General features: G+C 53.0%; 1 protein-coding gene across 3 annotated transcripts in view; it reads right to left on the bottom strand.

Moving 5' to 3' along the window:
- Window positions 1-20,893, bottom strand: part of SULF2 (sulfatase 2) — a 76,574-nt gene extending 55,681 nt beyond the window's left edge. The window contains exon 1 of one of the 3 annotated variants that reach the window (XM_080925291.1): window positions 20,795-20,893. The gene's annotated coding sequence lies outside the window, so the exon portion shown is untranslated. Of the gene's footprint in view, window positions 1-19,630; window positions 19,669-20,237; window positions 20,593-20,794 lie in introns of those variants that run through there. The other 2 variants (XM_080925290.1, XM_080925292.1) reach the window with 2 other exon arrangements.
- Between the last annotated feature and the right edge of the window lie 1,234 nt (window positions 20,894-22,127).

Below are 22,127 nucleotides of genomic sequence, written 5' to 3'. Positions count from 1 at the left end.
TCTAGACGGTGCCATCATTAGAGAGGCCCCAAGGACGGTCTGGGTGGGTGGTGTTCACCTTTTTGACTTCCCCACCTGGAGCGGATCTGTTTCCACCTCTGGAAGCCATCTGGGAATGGCTATTTTCTCCTTCTCCCCACCCCTGCCTGAGTAATAGCTCTCCATCTGTAGGCACATTTCTGCTGGGGCCACGTGGGTTGCTTCCTCATCTTTTCTCTTGCTCCAGAGTAGCTATGGGTCCCACCCTCTGAGAGCCCCAACAGAGTCTGCATCTGTCCTTGTTGCTGATGGGACCCTCCTGACCTCTGCCTGTGGTCACCTCTCCCACTGTGCTGTGAGTACCCAGATCCAGCCCAGGTGCTGCTATGGGTTGGCAGAGTTTCCTTGAGCATTTGCCTCTCCCTGCCCCCATCCCCACCGCGGGAGGGGTTGTGTTGTGGGGCAAAGACAGTGAGTGACTCCCAGTGCCTGCCACAGTGCCTCCATAGAGATCTGTGGAGAGAGTCATGGCCCCAGGCCACTGAGGACAGTAAGAAGGGAAGCCTGGCCTGCTTGCTGAGGGTGGCATCCAAGAGGGTGGACACCGGCTACCTTGGCCCCTTGCCATGCTAAAACCCTCATCTACCTCCAGAGAGCCAATGCAATGGCTTCTCTGATCCACCCTTTGTGACAGTTAGAAGCACAGACTTTTGAATGTCTTGTCTGGTCACTTAACACTGCTGTGCTTCCATTTCCCCACCAGACAACTGGGCACGAGAGACCAAACAGGTCACCCCTTCCCCTTCCAGGGGTTCTCCTCTTCTGCCTATGACAGCCAAGAAGACAGACTCACTGTCCCCACAGGTACCCAGAGAAAACAGCAGAGAGCATCTTGCCCTCCTCACTGGCTGGTGCCTCTCCTTGCCCCAAAACTCTGTCCCCCCACCCTGCCTGCTCCCGACTTCTTCCATCCAACACCACAGTCCCCATTCCCAAAACCTTCCAACTAACCCTTTCTTGCTCAATCCACTCTTCTGTTGTTTGGGAGGAGTTCTCAGTGTGGCCTTGAATTTGCCCTATAGCCAGGAATGACCTGAAGCTCCTGACTCCACTTCGGGGTGTTAGGATTACAGGGGTGTTTCACCGTGGCATATGCTATGCTGAGATCAAACTCAGGGAATGCAAATGCTAGACAAGCTTGCAGCTGGGCCGCGCCCTGATCTATGATGTCTTCAGCCTCATTTTAAAAGGCAGGCGAGGTGGAACTGTCATCACGGCACTGGGGAAGCCGAGGCAGGAGGATCACAAGCTTGAAGCCCGTCTGAGTCACAGTATCTACCAGCCTAAGGAATAAATAAACAAATACACATTTGGAAATGGGAATCTCTTTCCCCAAGTGTGAGCGGAACAGAGCCATCCCTTCTCTGTAGTGTGGTTCCCACGGAGCTAAGGAAAGCTGAAGGTCTCCCTGTGCACTGCAGGAGGACCCTTTCAAACACTGAGCGAGGGTACCAGCTGATGTCAGAAGAAGCACATTGCCACCCAGTCTGGAGGGAACAGGAGGCTCCCAAGAATAGAGAGATCCCTCAGCATGGTGCTGGCCCCTGACCTACTGCAAATCAGGGTTGCCCCCCCCCAAAGGCCAGGAGCTCCTCAAGAAACACCCGTGTAGGTGCATGGAATGTCCCAGAAGTATTCCTTCCTGCTTCTACAGGAATCGAGACAGTCCTGAGGGAATTCCCACAGGTTGCCCCACAGGGCCTCCAATGGCAACTTTCCAGCCAGGACTCATGTGAGCAGACACTCCTGAAATCCCAGCTAGTAATGCCCGGGTGGCCCTCACTCTGAGCTCCTCACAACTAGCAGCTCATCGAAAGCGTGGAACTGCCCAGTGACAGCATACCCACTCCACGAATGAGGAGAGGAAGACACGGAACACTAAAATCACTTTCCCAGGACTGTAGGTTCTGGGCAGGCAGGGTTTAAACGCAGACTAGATTTGGCCAGCATAATGGAACCCTATAAGCAGGTCTGTAGGCTGGTTCTTAAGAGGCTTCCATTCCAGCCTCAGTCTTTTCTGCCACAAAAGGCAGCAGGTGGGCAGGTACCCTCCTAGAGACTCTTTAGCTACCAGGGAAGTGGGGGTGTGGTGGAGGCAGGTGTCATCTGCTGGGCTCCAATCCCAGTTCCGGCTCAGCATGGTGGTCTCAAGGAGCCATTCCTGCTCTAGAGGGAGGCTGAGTTCGGCTACACAGAGCTGGGGCATGAGAGGGCTAATTATCTGTCAGGCCGAGCTGTCTGAACTACCCGAGGGTCAATTTTTGATGCGCCTCCATGCCCTCCCTGCCCCCCCAAGACATTTGGCCCTGCGCCAGCTTCTCTCTGGATACAGAGGAAATCAATTAACAACGACAGGAGACATTCTGCTTTCCCCTTCTTGGTAAGAAGAGTCAAAATTACTGCACAGAAAGCCTCTGAACCTTGTTCTTTCTCTCCCATCAGCTCATTTCAGAGCCTGTCCAGCCCTTTTTCTTCTCACTGGACTTGGCAAAAGCTCCCCCCTTCACTACCACCACCAACCTTGCAAAATATCTCTGGGGACACCCAACGTCCCAAGAGTGTGAAGACACCGCTACACTTCTGGATCTATGTGCCACTCTAGGCGGGAGCAGGTCTTTGTGTGGTTGGAGACCCCCTGGCCCATGGAACACAGCTACTGGGAATCCCCAGGTCTCAGAACACCTAGATGTTCTGTTTTCCCCTGGGGTCTCCAAGTCCCACGAGAAGGGTAGAGAGATACAGGAAGGGCCATGCAGCTAACAGGGTCAGAGCAGAGAAGGGACTAGTCTGGGGTACACACAGAGATACCCATGAACTGGGAGCAGAGCCCTGCCCCAGTCTGGACCCTCCTAGACATGGTCAGGTGTTTGGTGGCAGGAGAGTCACCCCAGGGTGGGTGACACAACCCCTAGTGGGTTCCACTCTTCTCACCAAGCAGCCGGAATTCCAGTAAAGAAAAACCTGGGCCCATTCTTACTGGAAAGTCTTCAAGGTTCTGCACTACCCAGGGCAACACCCCAAAGTCCCTAAAAGGCACAAAGACAAGACCCTTCACAATCTGACCTTAGACTTGGCCTTCTTTACATCCCCTCTCCCTCCTACGTTTGGCTTCAGCCACATGGCCACTGTATATACCTGACATGTCTCCGCCCCAGGACCTTTGCACAGCCACTCACGTGGATATCTTCCCAGCCCCTTCCTCCCAGTCTTTGCTCATATCTCAATTTTACACAGTGAGATTGAAGCACTGGCCACTTCAGCCATTGGCTACTCCACCTGCAATCTCCCTGCCAGAATGTCACCTCCCTGAAGGCACAGATCTCTGTCAGTAAGCTTCATTCCTTTCTCTGTCCCCAACGCCAGTGGGTGCTCAGGTTTGTTCCTGGTTTAGCATAGAACATTCCCCCACCTGTTGCTTAGTAACAGCCCTCCACTGTGCCCAGAGGCCACTGGCACAGGTAGAGCCAATGAACATTGCCTGTCTTTGGTTCCGTGGTGACTAGCCCGGAGGTGGGTACATGACACAGGTCTGACCAATAGAGAGCAGGAGCCTAGGAGCCTACAGAAGCCCTGCTCTCTCTCTCTCTGTGCATGTGTGTACATGTGTATGTGCATGTGTGTATGTATGTGTGAGTACATGTGTGTATGTGTGTGCATGTATGTGTGTGCATGTATGTGTGTGCGTGTATGTGTGTGCAAGTATGTGTGTGCATGTGTGTATGTGTGTGTGAGTACATGTGTGTATGTGTGTGTGAGTACATGTGTGTATGTGTGTGTGCATATGTGTGTATGTGTGTGCATGTGTCTGTGTGTGCGTGCATGTATGCATTTTCGAGTGTGTTACAAATAGATTGAATGGAGCCCAGAGAGAATTTGGGTAACAATGGGTGTGACTAAGGTATAGTAATCAAAGACTAGTCAGGGCTGTCCTTGAAGGGAGCATACCCCCAACACAGTAACCCTCAGAAAGAATATGGAGAGGTATCTAAAGTCTCTGCACAGCCCTCAACACCCACCCATGTTACGTACGTCAGCCACACACCGCAGCACTGAAAGATGCAAATGAAGCTGAGGCAGGAGGGGTTCGAGATCGAGGCTTGCAACCATATCTACTCCCTGCCCCCCAAGAAGTTCCTAAGAGGAGGTTACATCAGGGATCAGTGCTGTCTGCTTCTGGGTGAGCTTGTTGAGAAGAGGACACGGGGGGGGGGGGTAGGGAGAGAAGGAAGGGTGCCCCAGAGGTATCTGAAGGCAGGTCTCTGGCTCTACTGAGAGCCACAGCTGTCAATGGGTGCCTTCCACTCCTGAGAGGCAAGCGAGGGTGCACCCAGACATCCTGACCCCAGGTCCTTTTCTTGCAACCCCCAGTCAGAAGCCAAGAACAACAGCCAGGACTGAGGTTTAGTGAATCCAGAGAATCCAGAGAAACAGTTAGTGGAGACAAGTCAGGGAGGGCTGCCTGGAGGAGGGTAGGAAGTATCAAGTTTGAGATGCTCAGCAGGTACAAAGGCCAGAGAAGCCCTGGAGCTCAGGGAGAGCTTGAAGAAATGGTAGAGGGTGTGGCCTTAGGCCAAGGGGAAAGAATGCAGAATGGGAGGGGAGCATGTGGCCGGGCAGAGGTCTAGCTGGGGCATGTGTCAAGTCCTCCCTTCTTCCCAGATGCAGGATCCCTCCAGTGCTCTTTGACCTCTAAGGGAGCTTCTGGAGCCTGTGGGACAGTTTCCCATGTCCTCTTCTTAGGTCCAGGACCTTGGTATCCTGGTGCCTTTCTCTAGGATTCCAGGTAGAAACAAGAGAACCAAGGCACCCTTGAAACAGGACAGGGACAAAAAAGGACCCTCTGAGGGGTTCAGGGGTGGAGGGGTGAAGGCCCGATCTCAAGACAGGCCTCAGCATCTGGGCAGGTAACTCGGGCATGAAGAAAACAATGTAAAGTGTGTCCAAAGCTCCAGCCGAATGACAGCCAGCTGCAAAGCTGTCGAGGCCCTCAGAACGTTCTGGAAGGAAGGACTACGCCAGCCAGGTGCAGTTCTCAGTACAGAAGAAAGGGAAGCAAAGACCCCACCCTTGTACTGACATTCTAACAGGCCCACACACCAGAAGCCAGTGGCATCTCCAGGAGGGGGCAGCAGACAGGATGGAAGATGGCCATCAAGACCCTCAGACCCGGCTTGAGCTCAGAGAGAGGCTGGAAACAACACGCGCAAAATCTTGGCAAGTGGAGTGTCCAGACCATCAATGTGCCAAAGAAGGCTGCGGAACCCCAGCAGTCACACACCTGCACATCTGCTGTGTGCCCAAAAACTGCACACAAATCCCTGCTCCCAGGGAACAGGCGGGGCATGGGGGTTGGTGAGCAGGGCAGTCCACAAAGGTGGGTGGGTGGGTGGGGCGACGCAGCAGGGAGCACCCTGAGTAGAGTGAAGTGCCCTGTGATCTAGAACTGGCTGCTCAGGTTTGAACCAGCTCTGCTGCCCACTGGATATCGGTGGAGTGTCATTTCTTAGGGCCTTGGTATCTCCATCTCTAAAGAGGGATGAGTAACAGCATCCACTGCGTAGAGCTGAGGGGCTGGGATAGCTAACGGCCCTTAGAGGTGGATTGTTATATAACAAATGCCCAGTCGACGTCGTCCAGTCTCATCTGCTGGCTCTGGGTTACCCAGCAACAGCACCTAGTCTCCATTGCAGCATCCCCCTTTCCTGCCTTTGGTCCAGAATGTTTAGGTGCAGCTACAGAAGTCTAAGGTTAGACCATGAGATCAAGACCTGAACCAAGCAGGGTTGTTCAATTCTCCCTGCCTCAGTGACTCACTAATCAGAAGGCAGGTACATTGGCCTGAATGGTCAGGAAGAGGAGCCCATTCTACAAAAACAGAGTCCTGTCACTAACTTGCCACCTGTGGAGTGGAGAAGGAAGACAACACAGAAGAGGCCAGTTTGGGGAAGTAGCATGAGCCAGTGACATCAGGAGCCTTGTTCTGGCTAAGCCTGAAGGAAGAAGGCTGGCTTCTCAGTTCCATCTTTCAGGTTCAATAAATTCCAACTCTCACACTTTCTCTCTCATGTGAGCCATCATATGAATGCTGGGATTTGAACTCAGGACCTCCAAAAAAGCAGTCAGTGCTCTAACCACTGTGCCACCTCTCCAGCCCCACTTCTTGTTCTCTTTTTTAAAAAGTTAGTTTCCCCAACCAACCCTTCTGGGATGTGAGTCAAACTCACTTTTATTTTTGCCAGGAAAGAATGACTGTTTTCTGCTCTTTTTTTTTTTTTTTTTTTTTTTTTTTTGTAAACCTGGATGGCAAGGCTGGCTGCAGAGCAAGCCTGCATGTGGACTTGGGGTGAGACCAAGAGAGGGCACCAAAGCTGGGTGTCCAGCCGCAGAGGGAGTTGCCTGTTCCCTTCAATGGCTTTGCATTCTTGCCCGTCATTGTCTTGACATGTGTGATGTAGCCAGGCTGGTCTGAGGGCAGAAGACATGTGCCTCGCCTCTCCATTGGGAGTCTAGAGGTCACAGTATAGACACATCAGGCTCTGTGACCCTTCTCAAACACACGTAGTGGGATGGCATCCCTGTCTATTGGCATGCCCGTTCCAGAGGTTCCTCAGAGCCCAAGGAAGTCTGGGTAACCTGAAGGCCCCTAGCCATGTCTAATTTCTTGTATGACTCAGTAGGGTAAAAGCCATGATCCCAGGATCTGGAGGGCGAGAAGGGTTGGTGTCAGTTGTGAGTTAGGAGTAAAGTCTCGTATATCCCAGGCTGGCCTTGAACTCACCAATGGTAAACTTGAACTTCTGACCATTCTCTTCCCTGAGCCATAGGATTACAGCCACACACCACCATACCCATATACAGTGCTGGGGGTGGACCCCAGGGCCCCATGCATGCTGGGCAGGACCAACCAGGCTGCACCTCTAGACCTTGTTTCTGTTTTTTAGAGGGAGAAGGATCTCACTGTCTGGCTCTGTCTGGTCTGGAATTTCCTACGTACACCCAGCAGTGACCTGCCTGCCTCTGCTGTAGGCATGCTAGGACGCCAGGCTGTCTTGGCAGGCTTTCCTGACAACGAAACTTCTAGTCAGGTCTGGGAAAGACAGAAATAGCTTTTATATCTGGAGTTCGAGAAAAATGTTAATTTTTTTCCATCGCTTTTGTTTCCAACTCCCCCTCCTTGTTTGTAAGTGTCAAGATGCACAGAAAACCTCATGCAGGGTGGGATGTGACCTGGGGTGGCAAGCCTAGGAAGGCTTGCCTTGCAAGAAGTTTCAGTTATTATCTGGTCATTTTTAGAAAAAGATACCTGTTTGCAGTGACCTTTGTCTATAGCTGGGGACGTGGGCACAGACGAAGGACAGGGGCTGGAGAGATGGCTCAGTGGTTTAGAGCACATACTATCTGTCCAGAAGACTTGGGATCTGTTCCCAGCACCTATATTGGGCAGCTCACATAGGACCCTATGCTTTACGCCTCTGTAGGCTCTGCCTTCACATACACAACCCCCATACCCATACAAATAATTACAAATTAAATGTTAAAAGAACAGGAATGACCTAGATCTGGAAGACAGACCCCAGGGAAAAGCTGGTCCATTCTAAACCCACAATGAGGCCCCTCTGCAGCTTGGCTGGAGAGTTGTGAGGGACTCTTCCAGTCACCAGATCTTTCCTGAGCACCTACTGTGTGTGCTAGCCACTGTGCGTGGGAGCTGCAGGGAATATGAGGCTGGGATGGCTCCAGACACTGGTGCTCTGGCAAGGACAATGGAGAAGGAGCTAATGAGGAGTTTCAGACTCTTCTGAGAGCTCTGAAGGAATGGGGGGAAGGGGGGCTGGGAGGCGGGGGGGGGGGGGATGGTGCCAGAGAGTCAATCAGAGGAGGCCTCTGGGAGGAGGTGACATTGAGCTGAGACTCAAAGGTTAGTGAGACACAGTTACAGGGTTATAGCTGAGACGCTGCCTCCCTCCCTCCCTTTCTTCATCCCTCCTTTTTTCACATTGCTGGGGACTAACCCTTGGGCCTTGGGTATCCTTGGGAATGATCATGAACTACCTTCTAAAGCATGAAAGGGCCCGTGGGGGGGGGCATGTCTCAGTGGCAAAGGCACTCACTACAAAAGCCAGTCAATCTGGACTCTGATCCTGGAACACACTCGAAGGCAGGAGAACCGAATCCACAAAGTTGTCACCTGACTTGTGCACGCACGCTGTGGACTCCCATTCCCCCATCCATCCACACCACACGGGAATACTAATAAAGGGGAAGGCCCCATGGCTGGAGTAAGCACAAAGAGATGGGTGGCGGAAGCGTGCAGCTTGGCTGGCACAGCTGAGGCTGGACACAGCTGTACCCTAGCCGAAGCCTGTGGACAGCCACGCCTGCCGTCCTTCCTGGGTGTTTCGGGGAACTGGAATCAGATGCAGACATTCCCACCTCTGTTCTTTGTTCTTTCCTCTCAGCTGAGGACAAAAGCTTCCTTGGCAGGAGTTACAGTTATTTCTGTAAAAGGCCCGGAGCCAAAAGCAATAAAGCCCAACTTGAACAGAGTCGTTATTCACGCCTAATTGCCGGCTGGTGTTCAGTGGGGACTGACCGTCCCAGCCTCCCTCACCCCATCGCTCAGCCCCACACTTCCCGTGCCCCACGGGTGCCCTACACACAGCGCGGGGGTTTCTTTCTGGCTGTTGTGTTCTTCAGGAAGACCATCTAGGAACGCGAGGGCATGTTGACTGCTGGAATTAATAGCCCAGGCATTTCTTCTCCTGCCTGCTGCCTGGCTGAACATGCCATCCCTCCATCCCGGGCCAATATAAACAACCCGATGCTCTGGTCATTCCAGAGACTGGGACACACAGGTGGGTCGGATGCCTGACGTCCCTTTGACCAAATAACCAGCTATATACGGGATGGATAGAGGACCTGTGGACCCCACTTCCTGCCCTGTGTGCCTCATGGGCTAGTGAATTATCTGAGAGAAGGCTGTGGATCGTGTGAGCTGGAGTAGTGACTTACAGACAGTCAGGCATCAACCTGAGCATCATTAAGTAGGCACATCCCGGGGCTGCAATAAAGAAAAGTGAGCAACCCAGGTCCAGACAAGGCTGGGACTGGGGTGTGTTGGGCACACAGGTCACCTTCATTTTCCAGAAAATAACACTGGGGAACAGCTGGATGAGAGGAGTTGAGTCTGCCCTATAGAGAGGGGCTTCCAGACCCCAACAGTACCTTACTACAGGGTCTGGGAACAGGACAAACTGTCACCGTCGGCCTTAATAAACTCCATCCTTTGGGATGATGGCTGCTCTACCTTGGTAAGGGCCACACAGATGTCTCATTTCTCCTGACTGAGAAGCACCTACCTCCCCTTCCTTCTTTGGAAAACAGTACCCCAATTTACTTCATAGAGGATATTCTCTCCTACCAAGGGTGATCACGTGACCAGGGCTAGCCAATGAGACTCTCCCTGAGCAGAGGCCTCCCAGACAGTGCTCAGAGCAAGGGCCCCAGCAGGGGCGAATGGTCTCTCTGAGGCCTTCATTCCACATTCCAAAAGGTGGCTAGAAACTCCTGCTCAGAGACTTCCAGACTGTGTCCTGTGCTCTCCTAAGCCCAGCCCTCCTACAGACCCCTGAGCCTTCCAGTGCCCTCCAGATGAATCCAGTTCCTGAGGCAAGCATGAGTGTGGGTTAGCTGTTAGTTCCTTAGACTCTGCCCGGAAGCCCCACCCCATTGCAGCTCCACCCCAGGGAATGGTGCAGTCCTTCACCCTCTTCTGACCTAGCAAAACTGGCCAGGGTGACGAGGAACCAGTGTAAGGCTTAAGACTCGGCATTTCTCATTTCTGCACCTCATTTCTGAGGGAGACCACTCAGCCACCGTGTGGCTGTGCAGGCCACACAGAGATGTGGATTCAGCACGGCTGAGGAAACCAGCCCTGTCACCAGCACTAGGCGTGGGCAGCAGGGCATAGCCAGTTTGGACTTCCCAGCTGGGGTCACTCAAAGCAGCCCACTGGCGGCCCATACACCCTCAGAACACAGAGAGCTGCTGCCACCTCCAACAAGCACCTCAGAGCCCGGAAATAGAGGTGGAGATGACTGAGCTCAGTGAACCCCACAGAAGCCGTCCATATAGTGCCTCAGTTTCCCCTTACTGAACAGACACAATCCACTTTCTGCTTTTAAAGATTTTGGGAATGATTAAGTGTCAAGCAACAAGTACAGGGTAGATTTATTATTATTATTATTATTACTATTGGTAAAACAGGGTCTCATAAAGCCCAGGCTTGATATGTAGCCAAGGATGACCTCAAACCCATAATCCTACTGCCTCCACAGCCAGAGTGCTGGGATTACAAGTGTGTGCCACCTGCCAGGTGTGTCATAGCAGGTGCTGGCATCTGTGTGGGCCTTGTAATCGGAGGAATGGGCCTGATCCTCGACTACTGTATCCCCTGCCACTCCCCCAGACCCCCAGCTTTGTTCCTGCAGAGGCCAGCTCCACTGTGGGAAAACTAGCCAGGCAGGGCAAGGACAGAGGCAGCTGGACTCAGTTACAGCCTTTGGCTAGGGCTAAGAGGTGCTCAGGTGGCCTGACAGGGCACACACTGTCTCCTGGGCCTCTAGTTTCAGAAGAAGCTGAAAACCCTTCAAATATGCACGTAATTCTTGCACTTGGGAGGCCGACAGAGGTGGGAGAACTGACAGTCCCAGGTCAGCCTGGGCTACATAGCAAGACCCTGTCACACTCCCATCCCTCAACATTGACTAACTGACTCACTCACAAAGGCTCAGAACAACACATGGCTGAAGAACATCAAAGCCAAAAGCAGCCTTCCCCCCAGAAGGCAGCCTTTGTTTTTCAGACAGGGCCCAGAACTCTCCCCTTATACAGGAAGCAGGATGATAACCATCCCTGGTCCACTGGAGCCCAGGAAGTGCTCAGAGCTCATCCTGGGATGGGCTTAGATGCTAGGAGTCGAGGCAGGAGATGAGAGAAACCTCTGTCCTGACCAGCACACCACCTGTCACAAAGGTGAACTTTTACTTCCCAGGTGGCCCAAGACTGACCAGTCCCGTGCCCCTGGGATCCACTGTTCCTGCTGGCGCATCTGGGGGTGACCCCTCCCCCACTAGCTACTGTGGGAACGTGGGAATCTAACCAGTTCCCCCTCAAGCTTGTTCTTGGCCAGTGACAAACTGGTTTGGACTTCCAGGAGCAGTCACCTTCCAGCAAGGGCAGACTCCATTCCTTCCAGGCAGTTGGTCTGTGGCCTCTCTCCTGGGTACCTGCAGGGCTGGTAAGAGCAAGGTCCCACCACACTGGGCTTATGTTTTAGTGAAGAGAGAGGAAACAGGGAACAAAGAAGGGAATTCCAGGGACAGTGTCCTCCAAAAGTGACATTAGATATGAAATCCAAGAAGCCAGATGTGCCCGATGTTAGACAGCGTCATGAGCAAGTGCCTAGGCTTGGGGATGGAGACAGCTTTACAACATCTGAGAAGAGAGACGTGGCCAGTGTGTGGGGGATGGGGAAGGGCAGGTAACAAGAGTCTGAGAGGTAAACAGGGTGGGGGTGGGGGTACAGATCGGGCAGGACAGTGCAATGAGCCTATATTTTATTATAGAACCAGGCCCTGACATATGCTATTTCAGGATACGTGCCACCTGCAGGGGACTTAGCAGAGGCAATACACCTAAGCCTTCTCTCCTGCTTTTATGGGTCCCAAGAGCCCAGAACACTGGTATTCTTAGGCAGCTGGGAAGCAGCATCTCAAGGCTTGGACTGTGACTCCAAAGGTGCTCGGTTAACCATCACGCTGTGGCCAGGGCACTGGGAGAGTCTAAGATCTCCTTTTCAAACTATCTGCCTGTGCTCAGAGTGACAGGTGCCACCCTGGGTTCTCGGGACAGATTCTAGGCCCTGAGCTTGGCTTCTTTCCTGGGCTAGTGTGGACGGGGCCTGGAAGAGAAGGTAGGGTGGGTGGGGAGCAGACCTGGTGTAGCAGAGCAGTAAGCCCGATGCTACCTTCCTTCTTGACCCACTGAACTGCCACAGGGAGGCCAGTGGACTTCCCTAGAGGTGGTGCCCCAAAGACAACAGCCAACTCTGTCACAAAAGCTAAAAAAGGATTCTCAGATATGAGCAGAAATTGCTACAGTGGTGACCACCGGAAGCCAGGTTTTCTGTAGCCAGGACCCTGTGCCCAGGCACTGACTTGGGTCCCCACAGATACTTGGGGAACAGTGCTATGGCTGTTCAGGATTCCACTGAAGGCAATGGTGACTCAGAGGGGCAGAATGGTTCGCCCACCTGCACACAGCTCTTGAGAGGCCAAGCAGAGCAAGGCATTCTGATTAGAGCTGTCTGTCATCTTTGATTGTGATACCATGACCTCTGGGATATCTCTTTTACCCCTGCTCCATCTAATTCTGGTGAGATGACAATGATCCCAAGAAAGACACCTGGCCCTGACTGTGGCAAAGGCTGGCTTTGTTTTGCTGGTTGCACTGGGTGTCACAGCAGGCCGGTGCAGGAGCTACAGGCATCTTTAGGGTAGACCAGTTCTCCAAATTTGCATTGTTGTAAACTGATATTCACAGAGGGCCTCTCCTAGCCCAAGGGGGCACCCTGGGACTATGTGAGGATATCTGAGGCACCACAGAACTAACGGGAGTGCTGAGGGGAGGCCGGCTTTGATTTGGGGGACCAGAATCTCATATAGCTCAGACTAGCTTCAGACTCCCTATGTATGATCTCCTGCCCCAGCCTCCAAACTACTGGGATCACAATTGGGCCCCAGGAGGCCCGAGTTCCAGTATAATTTCCTAACTTCTGCCTGAAATTACTGCAGAGGAGAAAGCTGCTGGCAGCTCCCAGAGCCAAGAAAAGGGCTGTCACCCACAAACAAGATCACTGTTGAATAGTTTTTTCCCTACACCCAAATACACTAAGGGAAGAGCAAAATTCATTTCACTTGAGAAATGTGGCCATTTGTTCAGTATTTTATAAAAATTGCCATTGTCTTGTGGGTACATGGCGTGTGTGTGTGTGTGTGTGTGTGTGTGTGTGTGTGAAGAGACCAGAGGTTGACAGCAGCTGTTGTCTTCGACCTTTTCCCCCTGTTGTTGTTTGTTTTGAGACAGGGCCTCTCAATGAACCTGGAGCTCAACAATTCAGCTCGACTATCTGGCCAGCCAGCCTTAAGGTTCTTCCTGATTCTGCCTCCTTTGTGCTGGGATTACGGGTGCTGTAGCCACACTCTGGGTCTTTACTTAGATGCTGGGGAATTCCAGTTCAGGTCCTTGTGGTTTCTTAACATATGGGTTATTCACCTAGTAAAGTCTCCTCAGCTGCTAGAAAATATTTATGGTCACATTGGCCAAACATCCACCAGGACTGCCTGCTGTGAGGTGCCCCTCCGAACAATGTGGGCACCTTCACCAGTCCTGCCCAGGTGTCCCACCCAGGTGCTCCACCCAGGTGCTCCACCCAGGTGCCCTGCCCAGGTGCTGGGCTGCAGTGTGTTCACTGTGTTTAATTATAAGCCATTCTGCCTTTGTTTTCCCTTTCATTCCTAATCGGGGTATTTCACTGATGACCGTGCAGATAAGTTATCTGAGTCCCTTCCAGGTAAACCTTCCCTCAAAGCACTTGCTAAAACCAGAAGGTGTTTGATCTGTTGGTTTGGGAAGCATTGAGCTATGGGTATCAGCAAAATCCCACTTATCCTTTCCTCCTTCCCAGTGTTTGGTTTAGAAGCCAGTACAACGCCCAGCCAGGGGCCAATGAGACACAGAGCAAAGCCTGTGGCAGGGTGAGCTTCAGAAGGATTTTGTTCTTTGGAAAATAAGGGACAGAATAAAAGTTCTGTCCTATATCCCTACTTTGAAGGGAGATCTGATGATTGGAGCTGTGGCAGCTACACTGAAACCAAGAGACAAGAAGGTGAAAGACATAGTAAGGACAGAGGGCGAGTGGATGCAGAAAACCGAAAACATCATCACAAGGTGCTTTCAAAGGACAAGACGTGGGCTTTCTGCTACTTTGAATGTTTTGTTGGGGGGGAGGCAATAGAAGTGTCAATTGCTCAGATCTCGAAGCCAGGAATTCCATTTTACTCTACGTAAAGACAGCATAGTGATTAGACTCCGAGTTATCGGAACAACCTTGGTTGGCTTCCCTGTTCTCTGAAACATCCAACTTAGCAACCGGCCTGAGGTCTGCAGACAGCATGGGTCTCCAGAGCCGGCAGATAGGCGGGGCTCACCAAACACAGATCCCTCCTAGGCTATTTGCACAGATCCCCGATTCTCTGGCTACCAAGGTAGGTCAGGTTCCTGCTAGGGTTCCAGCCATGGGCCCACAAGAAGAGCTGTCAGCAATATATTTTCCAGACACATCTGGCATCCACCTGGCCAAACACATCTTACGTCCCTGCTTGAAGTCCCCAGCTTACGGCCTCAGCCTCCCCTACCCGGAGGCCCCATCGGCATGCTTAGCTTAAGGGTTCGAGTCTGGGCTGGAATGGAGGGCTGTCTCCAGTGGGGCCCGGTGTGTGTGTAAAGCAGGGGGCCATGTCTTTCACAACAGACAGCTATGAAGTCTGGTGCCCCTGCCCCTGGGCCCATGTGTGTTTTGCAATCCCGATTGAGACGGGAAATGTAAAACACTGGTTTGTGAGAATCTAGCAAAGTGCTAGGCTCAGCTGCAGAGGAGGCTTGGAAGCTGCTCTACTCAGGAGGCATTGTGCCACCTGCCAGGGGAGAGATGCCCCCCCAACCCCCACCCCTCGGCCTCTGCTGCAGTGGTGATTTCTGTCTGCCAATCACCTAGGAGTGAGGAATCAGTCGTTGGAAACTGTCAGCGTCTTCTAGTGCTCCCAGGAATGTAGAGGGGAGCGAGTGGGGTGTTCAAAAATATTCACTGAATTGGTATGTGACAGGCCCTGGGGACAGGGAACCAACCACACCAGCGAATGCAATGTGAGTTCTCTCTTGTAAGCACATCTCGTATCCCGTCCCACAGTCTTCAGCCTCAGCCGACTACAGACTCGAACATCTAAGACACTAGAGGTGTCCAGGGGCCTAGAGTACCACTAGGCTCAATCCTCCTTCACCTTCCTCTCCTGCTCCCTCCTCACAATGCTCAGGAACCACTCGGTCCCAGGCCACCTAGTCACTGCACTTAGCACTCTGGTCACTCTGTGGGTGGGGCTCTCCTGAGCAGGGGACGAAGCTAGAAGCATCCACGGTCTCCACCCACGGTGTTCTGTTTGTAACACTCAAAGCTGTCTTCACTAATACCACGTGTCTCCTAGCCAGCAAGAGCACCCTTGTTTGAGAATCAGTGGCTCCACACCCCAAATTTTTCTCCATGGCACAAACTAAACCATCACCATGATTTTGTCACCTAGCTACTCTTCGTCACCCCCATGGTCCTGATGGCCCTGGGCATTACCTCCCTACTTCTTAGCATCAAGCCTATTCATTGCGTTAGCTGAAGTTTTTCTGGACACAGATGGGCTCCTTCCTGTCCTACGGCTTCCTATGGTTTTCCATGTCATTTAAAATAAAGTCCGAATGTCACGCTTCTTTCCCCGTCTCCAGTCTCCACAGCTCACTCACGGCTCCCTACTCCCACTGGGCTTGTGTGCCCTGATCACGGATGTCCTCTGTACCCCGGGGCCTTTGCACGGGCTGTTCTCGCCACCTCAAATGTTCTTCCTTTAGCTCTTCCCAAGGCCAGCCTCTTTCTTACACCTCAGGCCATGGCTCAGAGATGTCTTCTTCAGGGAGGCCTCTCTGGACCACCTTCCTGAAGATGCCTCGCCATGCTTCACACTGGTGAAGGTGTCTTTTATTTCATCATTATTTTTTTAAGGCTTTTGTGAACAGCCTTGACTATGACCTTGTTCACTGCTTGCTCTTGGGACCTTACTCCTCTGGAGGACCAGGTTCTCTCTTGCTGGGCTAGGCCCTCGGGCAGCACCTGGCTCTTGTCAAGTACTTAGAGGTGACAAGAGGTAAGTCTGAGCTGTGTAGTACTGGGAATCATGGGGAACCTGAGCCCTTGTGGCACTGGCCCTATGTGGCATCACATAGTAACAGGACCTTCACAATACTAAAAAGGCTGTCATGCTCAAGAAAAGGGTGCATTTTGCACTTCTCTATCCCCATTCTCATCTAGGGTACTGTCCCCTACTGCCATCACCACAAGTGGACAAGACTCTCTTTCCAAGCCTTTTGCTGTCTCGAATACATGCAGGGTGCCTGCTGTCTCCGTGGGACTTTACATGCTTTTTTTTTTTTTTTAAACAAACACTTCAAGATGATTTTCATAATAGAGAACCAGGTAAACCCAGCCCTCAGAAAGCCCTGGATCAAAGCCAGGCTGCAGCTTTATCCACTGAAGCAGCCAAGATAGTCTCTGGTTCCCAAGGACCCTTTGGAAAGGGAGGGTGGTGATGTCCCTGTCCTCAGCCAGGATGCTGACAGGCCCCTCTGACCATGGCTGCTTGTAAAGGTGGCTCCTTGCTTCCCAAATGACCAGACTTACTCATTCCAGGGGACCCTCCCCCATTTGTGGAGACCAAGCAGTCCTCTCTCCTCCTCAGACTATAGTCGGAGACATGTGTAACGTACTACCTCAGCCAGTGCACGGGTCAGTGGTCTCATGAGACTTAGGGACTCTCATTACAAAGAGGCTTGCTTCTGCTTTTGGGCTGTGACCACTGGGGTGAGAGAGCAGCCACACTGTGGTCTCATCTGGGCATCTCAATAATGACAACAGTCCACCTGGGGCAGACGCTAAGCCACTTGGTGGTGATGATGTCACTCTGGTCCTCAGACTCGGGGAAGGGAGTGAGGACTTACTCCCAGCACTTGTTGGATGAGAACACAGAGACACAGAACGGTTGAGTCACACGTCCCCATGTCATTGCTGGGCAGGTGGCCAGACAGACCGGCTGTCTTAAACACCCAGCCAGGGGCTGCCAGAGACTGCAGCTTTAGTTCTGAGGAAGGCACAGAGTGAGGTAGAGGGCAGAGCGGAGACAGAAGAATGGCGTCTGTGGCAAACGCTAGGTCCCTGATCCAGTGGTGAACGATGTCAGGGTTGTCTTGGGATTTGGGGCCCTGTGTGTGAGAGACATTAGGCATTTTTCCTTTGCCTCCCAGTGACTTTCAATGGCTTGTGAGAGAAAGGGTCCTGATTGCAGCCTTTCTAAGAAAACACCCCTAACCCACATTCCATCTGGAATTGCACTCAGCGGCTGCCAGCAGATGTGGGTGATAGAGTTCTGGCTTCCCGCCCATGAGCTGCAGGGTCTGTAACCCCATCGCCCAACTGCAGCCAGCCACTGCCTCTTCCCCTCTAGGCTCCAAGTGAGGTCTAGTTCCCTAGCAACCACCCCAATTAGGCAATCATGCCATTTATCAGGATGCCAATTAATTATAATGATCTTAATGATCTCCCAATTAGATAGCGCCTTGAAGCCGGCTGGATCATGGGCATCTGCCGGGGTCCCCACCAGGCCAGCCCCCGGGGCTGGCCATAGCCAGACTGTCCTGGTCTGCAGGTCCTTATGGAGAGGTTTACTTTTCTGTATGTATCAGTATACACACAGCCCAGCCTGAAACCAAGTGCCTGGAATACACTCTGAGGACAGTCCACCACCAGCCACAAGAGGGTCTCACTCCTACAACGTCCTACATCTTTCCCTGTGCTTTTGAGGAGCTAAAAGCATTATCTCGGCACGTTTTTCTTTGGCCACACTTGAGAGAACCTTTGCATCTAGACCAGGGGAGGAGATGAAACCCTGGGGAAAAAGAGGAGGGGGAAAAAGGATGGAAAAAAAAAAAAGCCAAAACAAAAATTAAACAAAAAACCCAAATCAAATCCAAAAACAACTCCCCCCAAACAAACAAACAAACAAACAAAAAAAACCCCAAACAACCAGAGAAAAATAGCAACAACACAGTACTAACTAGAGCACTTCCCCACTCTTTATCCAAAACATTAGAGGTTCTTTGGGTAAAGGAAAGGATTCAGACAGGCTTCTAACTAGCATTACTATCTCCCTAGTGAGGTTTTCTTGTCCCCTGCACTTAGAAAACAAGCCCCTGGAGGAAGAGCAACCGAAAGGCTCAGAGTGGACCTGGGGCGTGAGGAAGTAGCAGGGATTTTGTGTGAACACGTGACTTATTATGTCCAAGGGCCTGGCTCAAACACTTCCTGCCTCTTATCTTTGAGGTGAAGGGAAAACTTCTTTGAACTGGTCAGAAAGGCAGGAAGGGCCTGGGGTCTTCAGAGAGGGCAGAATCTAAGAAAAGATAACGGCTGAGTGATAATCCCCCAGTTCCCAGGGTCCAGAAGCTACCAAACCCAGCACCAAAGCCCCACTACAGAGCAGCACTCATTCCCAAGTGAAAAAATATTTGGAATATCAAGTGTGAAACTGTATGCGGGATGGGGGTCCTTGAATGGAGTCCATGTGGGCCAGGGGGACACACACAGGCACATAGACTGTACAAGGGTGCTCATAATTCCTTCCTCAGGCCCAGCCTTGACTCAGCAAACCACCCTTCCAACCCTAAGTCTGAAAACCTAACATGTTATTAAGGTTTCAGAAAATGTCATAAATTCAAATAAAAAAACCCTCAAGAAGGTTACACAAAGTCCAAAGCCACACTACCCTCAGTCAGGGCAGGGACAGCAGGTCCAACATGCCATTGGCCAAACCAACACCATCCTGCATAAACTGCTGATTTCGACACTAAACCACATAGAAACAGGTTGTTTTCATTTCCCTGGGGACCAGCCAGACTGGGTGGAGAATCTTGGGGGGAGGAGTCTTCAGGGAGCTCCTACCCCTTTTAATCAAAGGTTGTTATCTTAGTTGATCCCCTTTAAGCAAAGAGCTGGACCCGGTCACCCCACTAACTGCAAAGTGAACAAAATCTAGGGAGTCCTCAGGGAAAACCAATGTCACCTGCTCTCTGACACCTCCAGAGTAGCCTGGGGTTGCACCGTGGGAAAGAGGCAGGGACAGATGGAGAGAGGGGAGAGGGCGGGCGTCCCCACAGACACAGCAAATATCCAGATTCAAACGTAAGCTGAATGTAATTACTTGGTTAATTAAATATTGACTTTTAACTCAAAAAGTGATTAAAACAAGCTGCAGGAGAGCCAGTCCTGAAGGGGTGGGGCCACTCAGAACTTTCAGGAAGTGTGTGTGTGGGGGGGTGCGGGGTCACCACAGCTAAGCTCTGTGCAGAGCAACCTACTTTGTAGGGAGACAAGCTCTCAAGGTCCCCTCCAGGCAGAAGCCACTAAGCAGACCCATGGCCCGTGGGTGTCTCCCCACTTTGAGCCTCCTCTCGCTACCAGCCGCCCTCGCAGGGACTAACACGGCCATCCACGCTTCCCTGGGTGACACTCCGTGCCTGGCACGCTCAGAGCGCCACAAATACTTGTCGAATGAATGAATGAACGACTACTCTAAACGAAGTCGCGGTCCCCACTGCAGCGTCCCCTCCGGGCTTCTGGAGCCCGCGGCGGACTCGGGTTTGCAGGGCGATGGGTTCTGACCTGGCGCGGGAGAAGTTTTCCGATTTCATTTGTCCTCCGTTCTGCGAGTTCCTAGTCCCTGCTTGCTCGGGTCCTGCCCGGACAAGCCACACGTGGTCTGGCTTCTAGCTGGCCCTCTGGATTTAAACCCCAAGGGGTCAACCGGGCCATGCTCCTGCAGCCCTCGGGTCCAGGCGCCCTTGCCGGGGAACCACCGGGGCGCGGGAAGTCCTCCCCGAGCCTTTCAGTCTTGCAGACGGGGTCAAATCGGTCAGCCCCCCGGAGGCCGGCCGGTGCCGAAGCCTCTGGATGCCACCCTCCCGGAGCCGGGCAGCGGGTACCGGCTGGGCTCACCTGAGCCGTGCTCGCCCTGGAATCCGTGATCCCGGCCCGGGCCCGGCCCCACGCCCCGCTCACCTCGCGGCCCCCGCGGCCTCACCGCGCCTCTGCCGCAGCTGGGCCGGGCCGCGGGGCGTAGGGGACTCAGCCTCGCCGCTGCCCCAGCCGCCGCCGCGGCATCCCGGTTTCTGCTCCGCCCCGCCCGCCCTGGCCTCGGCGCGCGCCAGGACCCAGGACCGGCCGCCTCCCGCCCCGCCAGGGACCCCGCGATTCAGCCATCGCTCCTCACCTCCGCCTCCGCGGCTGCCCGGCGCCCCGGCCCGAAGTCCCGGCGGCTCCCGGCCTGCTGCCTGCCGAGCCGGTGGCCGGCCGCGCTCCCGCCGCCGAGCGCGCACCCTCGCGGGCCCGGGGCGCACTCACCCGCACCCGCTCCCGCTCGCCCTGGGCGCGGAGTTGTGGCTGATGTGCACTGAGCAGGGAGCTGCCGGCGAGCCGGGACCGCGCGTGCGTGTGTGCGCGCGTGTGTGCCACTCGGACCGGGGGCGCATCTCTTAGTCCACCAGACACCGGCGCGAAGTCGCGAGGGCCATGGATCAGGCCCCCGGGCTGGCGCGCAGTGAATCCAGCCTCTTTCCGCTGTTTCGTCCTCCTCCCTCCCAGCAGCAAGGAGCCAAGAGTTCCCTGAGGCGTGCGACAGCCCCGGCCCGGCGCTGCCCCTCGTAATGACACGTTAATAAATGTTTTCTTTTATCCGCTTTCACAGGGGCTCGCCCTGGTTTGCAAACACCCGGCAGCCTTTGCTGAAAAGCCCCGCGCTCGCCTCTAAACACACACGCAGACACTTGCCATTGGAGACGCCGGCTCGGGCCGATCCCCAAGCTAGATCGCGGGAGGAACTGCCCACGAGCTCGGGACCTTCCCACGCGCCTCCGAAGCCTCTCTGAGAAATTAACTTGAGCTCAAGCGAAAGCAGAAGCGTTGCCCAGACGTGGGCTGGGAATGGGAAAGAAAGGGGAGGCCGGTTCCCTTGGTAAAGGGAGAACTCGACTCCAGGTGGTGCTGTCTACGCGGTTTCTGCCGTCCCCGAATCCACCGGAGGCTGGGGGGGGGGGGGTGTCCAGGCTGCTAGGGGTGGGTGAAGAGCCTTCACAGAGCCCTCCAGTAGCTTCAGAAAGTACAGCCGGTGTGCTAGAGGGGAACCGACCCTGCGGTGGAACAGCGCTGGCATGGGATGGGAACGTAACCCTGAAAGTTTTCCATGGTCTTCCTCCATTTGTAGATTCTGAGCTCAAGACAGAACGGTTAAGTTATTGGCCCAAGGTCAGACAGTTGGATCAGGACCAGAACCCAAGAAGCTGAGCTCCGGGCTTCTATCTGAACACCCCCCCCCCCCACACCCGGGCTGTGTTTATTTTCAAGATCTTCCTTTCCCTGGTGGGATGTTTCTAGTTTCCTGGCGGATAGCGCTGTCAAATTCACTAAGTAAAAATAACAGGCACCCATGGAGATGCCCTAAAATCATGTCTTTGCTGTTTATCTAAAATTCAAACGGACTGTTTTGACTGCGTTGGGGGCTCTAGACTCCGCCCACACTGTCTTTGTACTAATCCGGAACTTGCTTTTCTAAGCTGGGGCAAGGCCCACCTTTGGCTAGTGTGCAGTTGTGGCTGGATACAGGATGTTAGGTTTGAGTATTCGCTTTCACGACATCCCCAAAAGGCGTCTCTCCCCCTTTCCCCAGTCTTATTGCTGCATGAGAGGGGGCTGCACTCCCTGCAGCGCTGTTCAGTGCATGCATGGGCCAGGGGACTTCCATATTAAAAATTGAGAACTGCATTAGAGAATATAAACAAATGAACGAACAAATGAATAGAATAAATGTGGTATGGTGGTGCACACCTGCAATCCCAGCTCTTGGGAGGCAAAGGTGGGAAAATAAAAAATTCAAGGTCACCCTTATCTACACTGGGAGTCTAGGACCAGTTGGAGACCCAGGAGACCCTATTTAAAAAACAAACAAAAAACCAAAAAACTAACAGAAGGAAACATATTAGAAAATAAACCAATAAATCAGAAGAGCAGGCACTATCAGTTTTGACATCCTAGACATTCAATTGACTATTTATCTTTATATGGTCAACTCAAGACGGTCTTGGGGTGGCTCACACCTGTGATCCCA

Source organism: Micromys minutus (assembly GCF_963924665.1).
Source record: "Micromys minutus genome assembly, chromosome: 11".
Taxonomy (NCBI): domain Eukaryota; kingdom Metazoa; phylum Chordata; class Mammalia; order Rodentia; family Muridae; genus Micromys; species Micromys minutus.
Note: the sequence above shows the minus strand (reverse complement) of the source record. Positions and strands in the feature narration are given on the sequence as shown.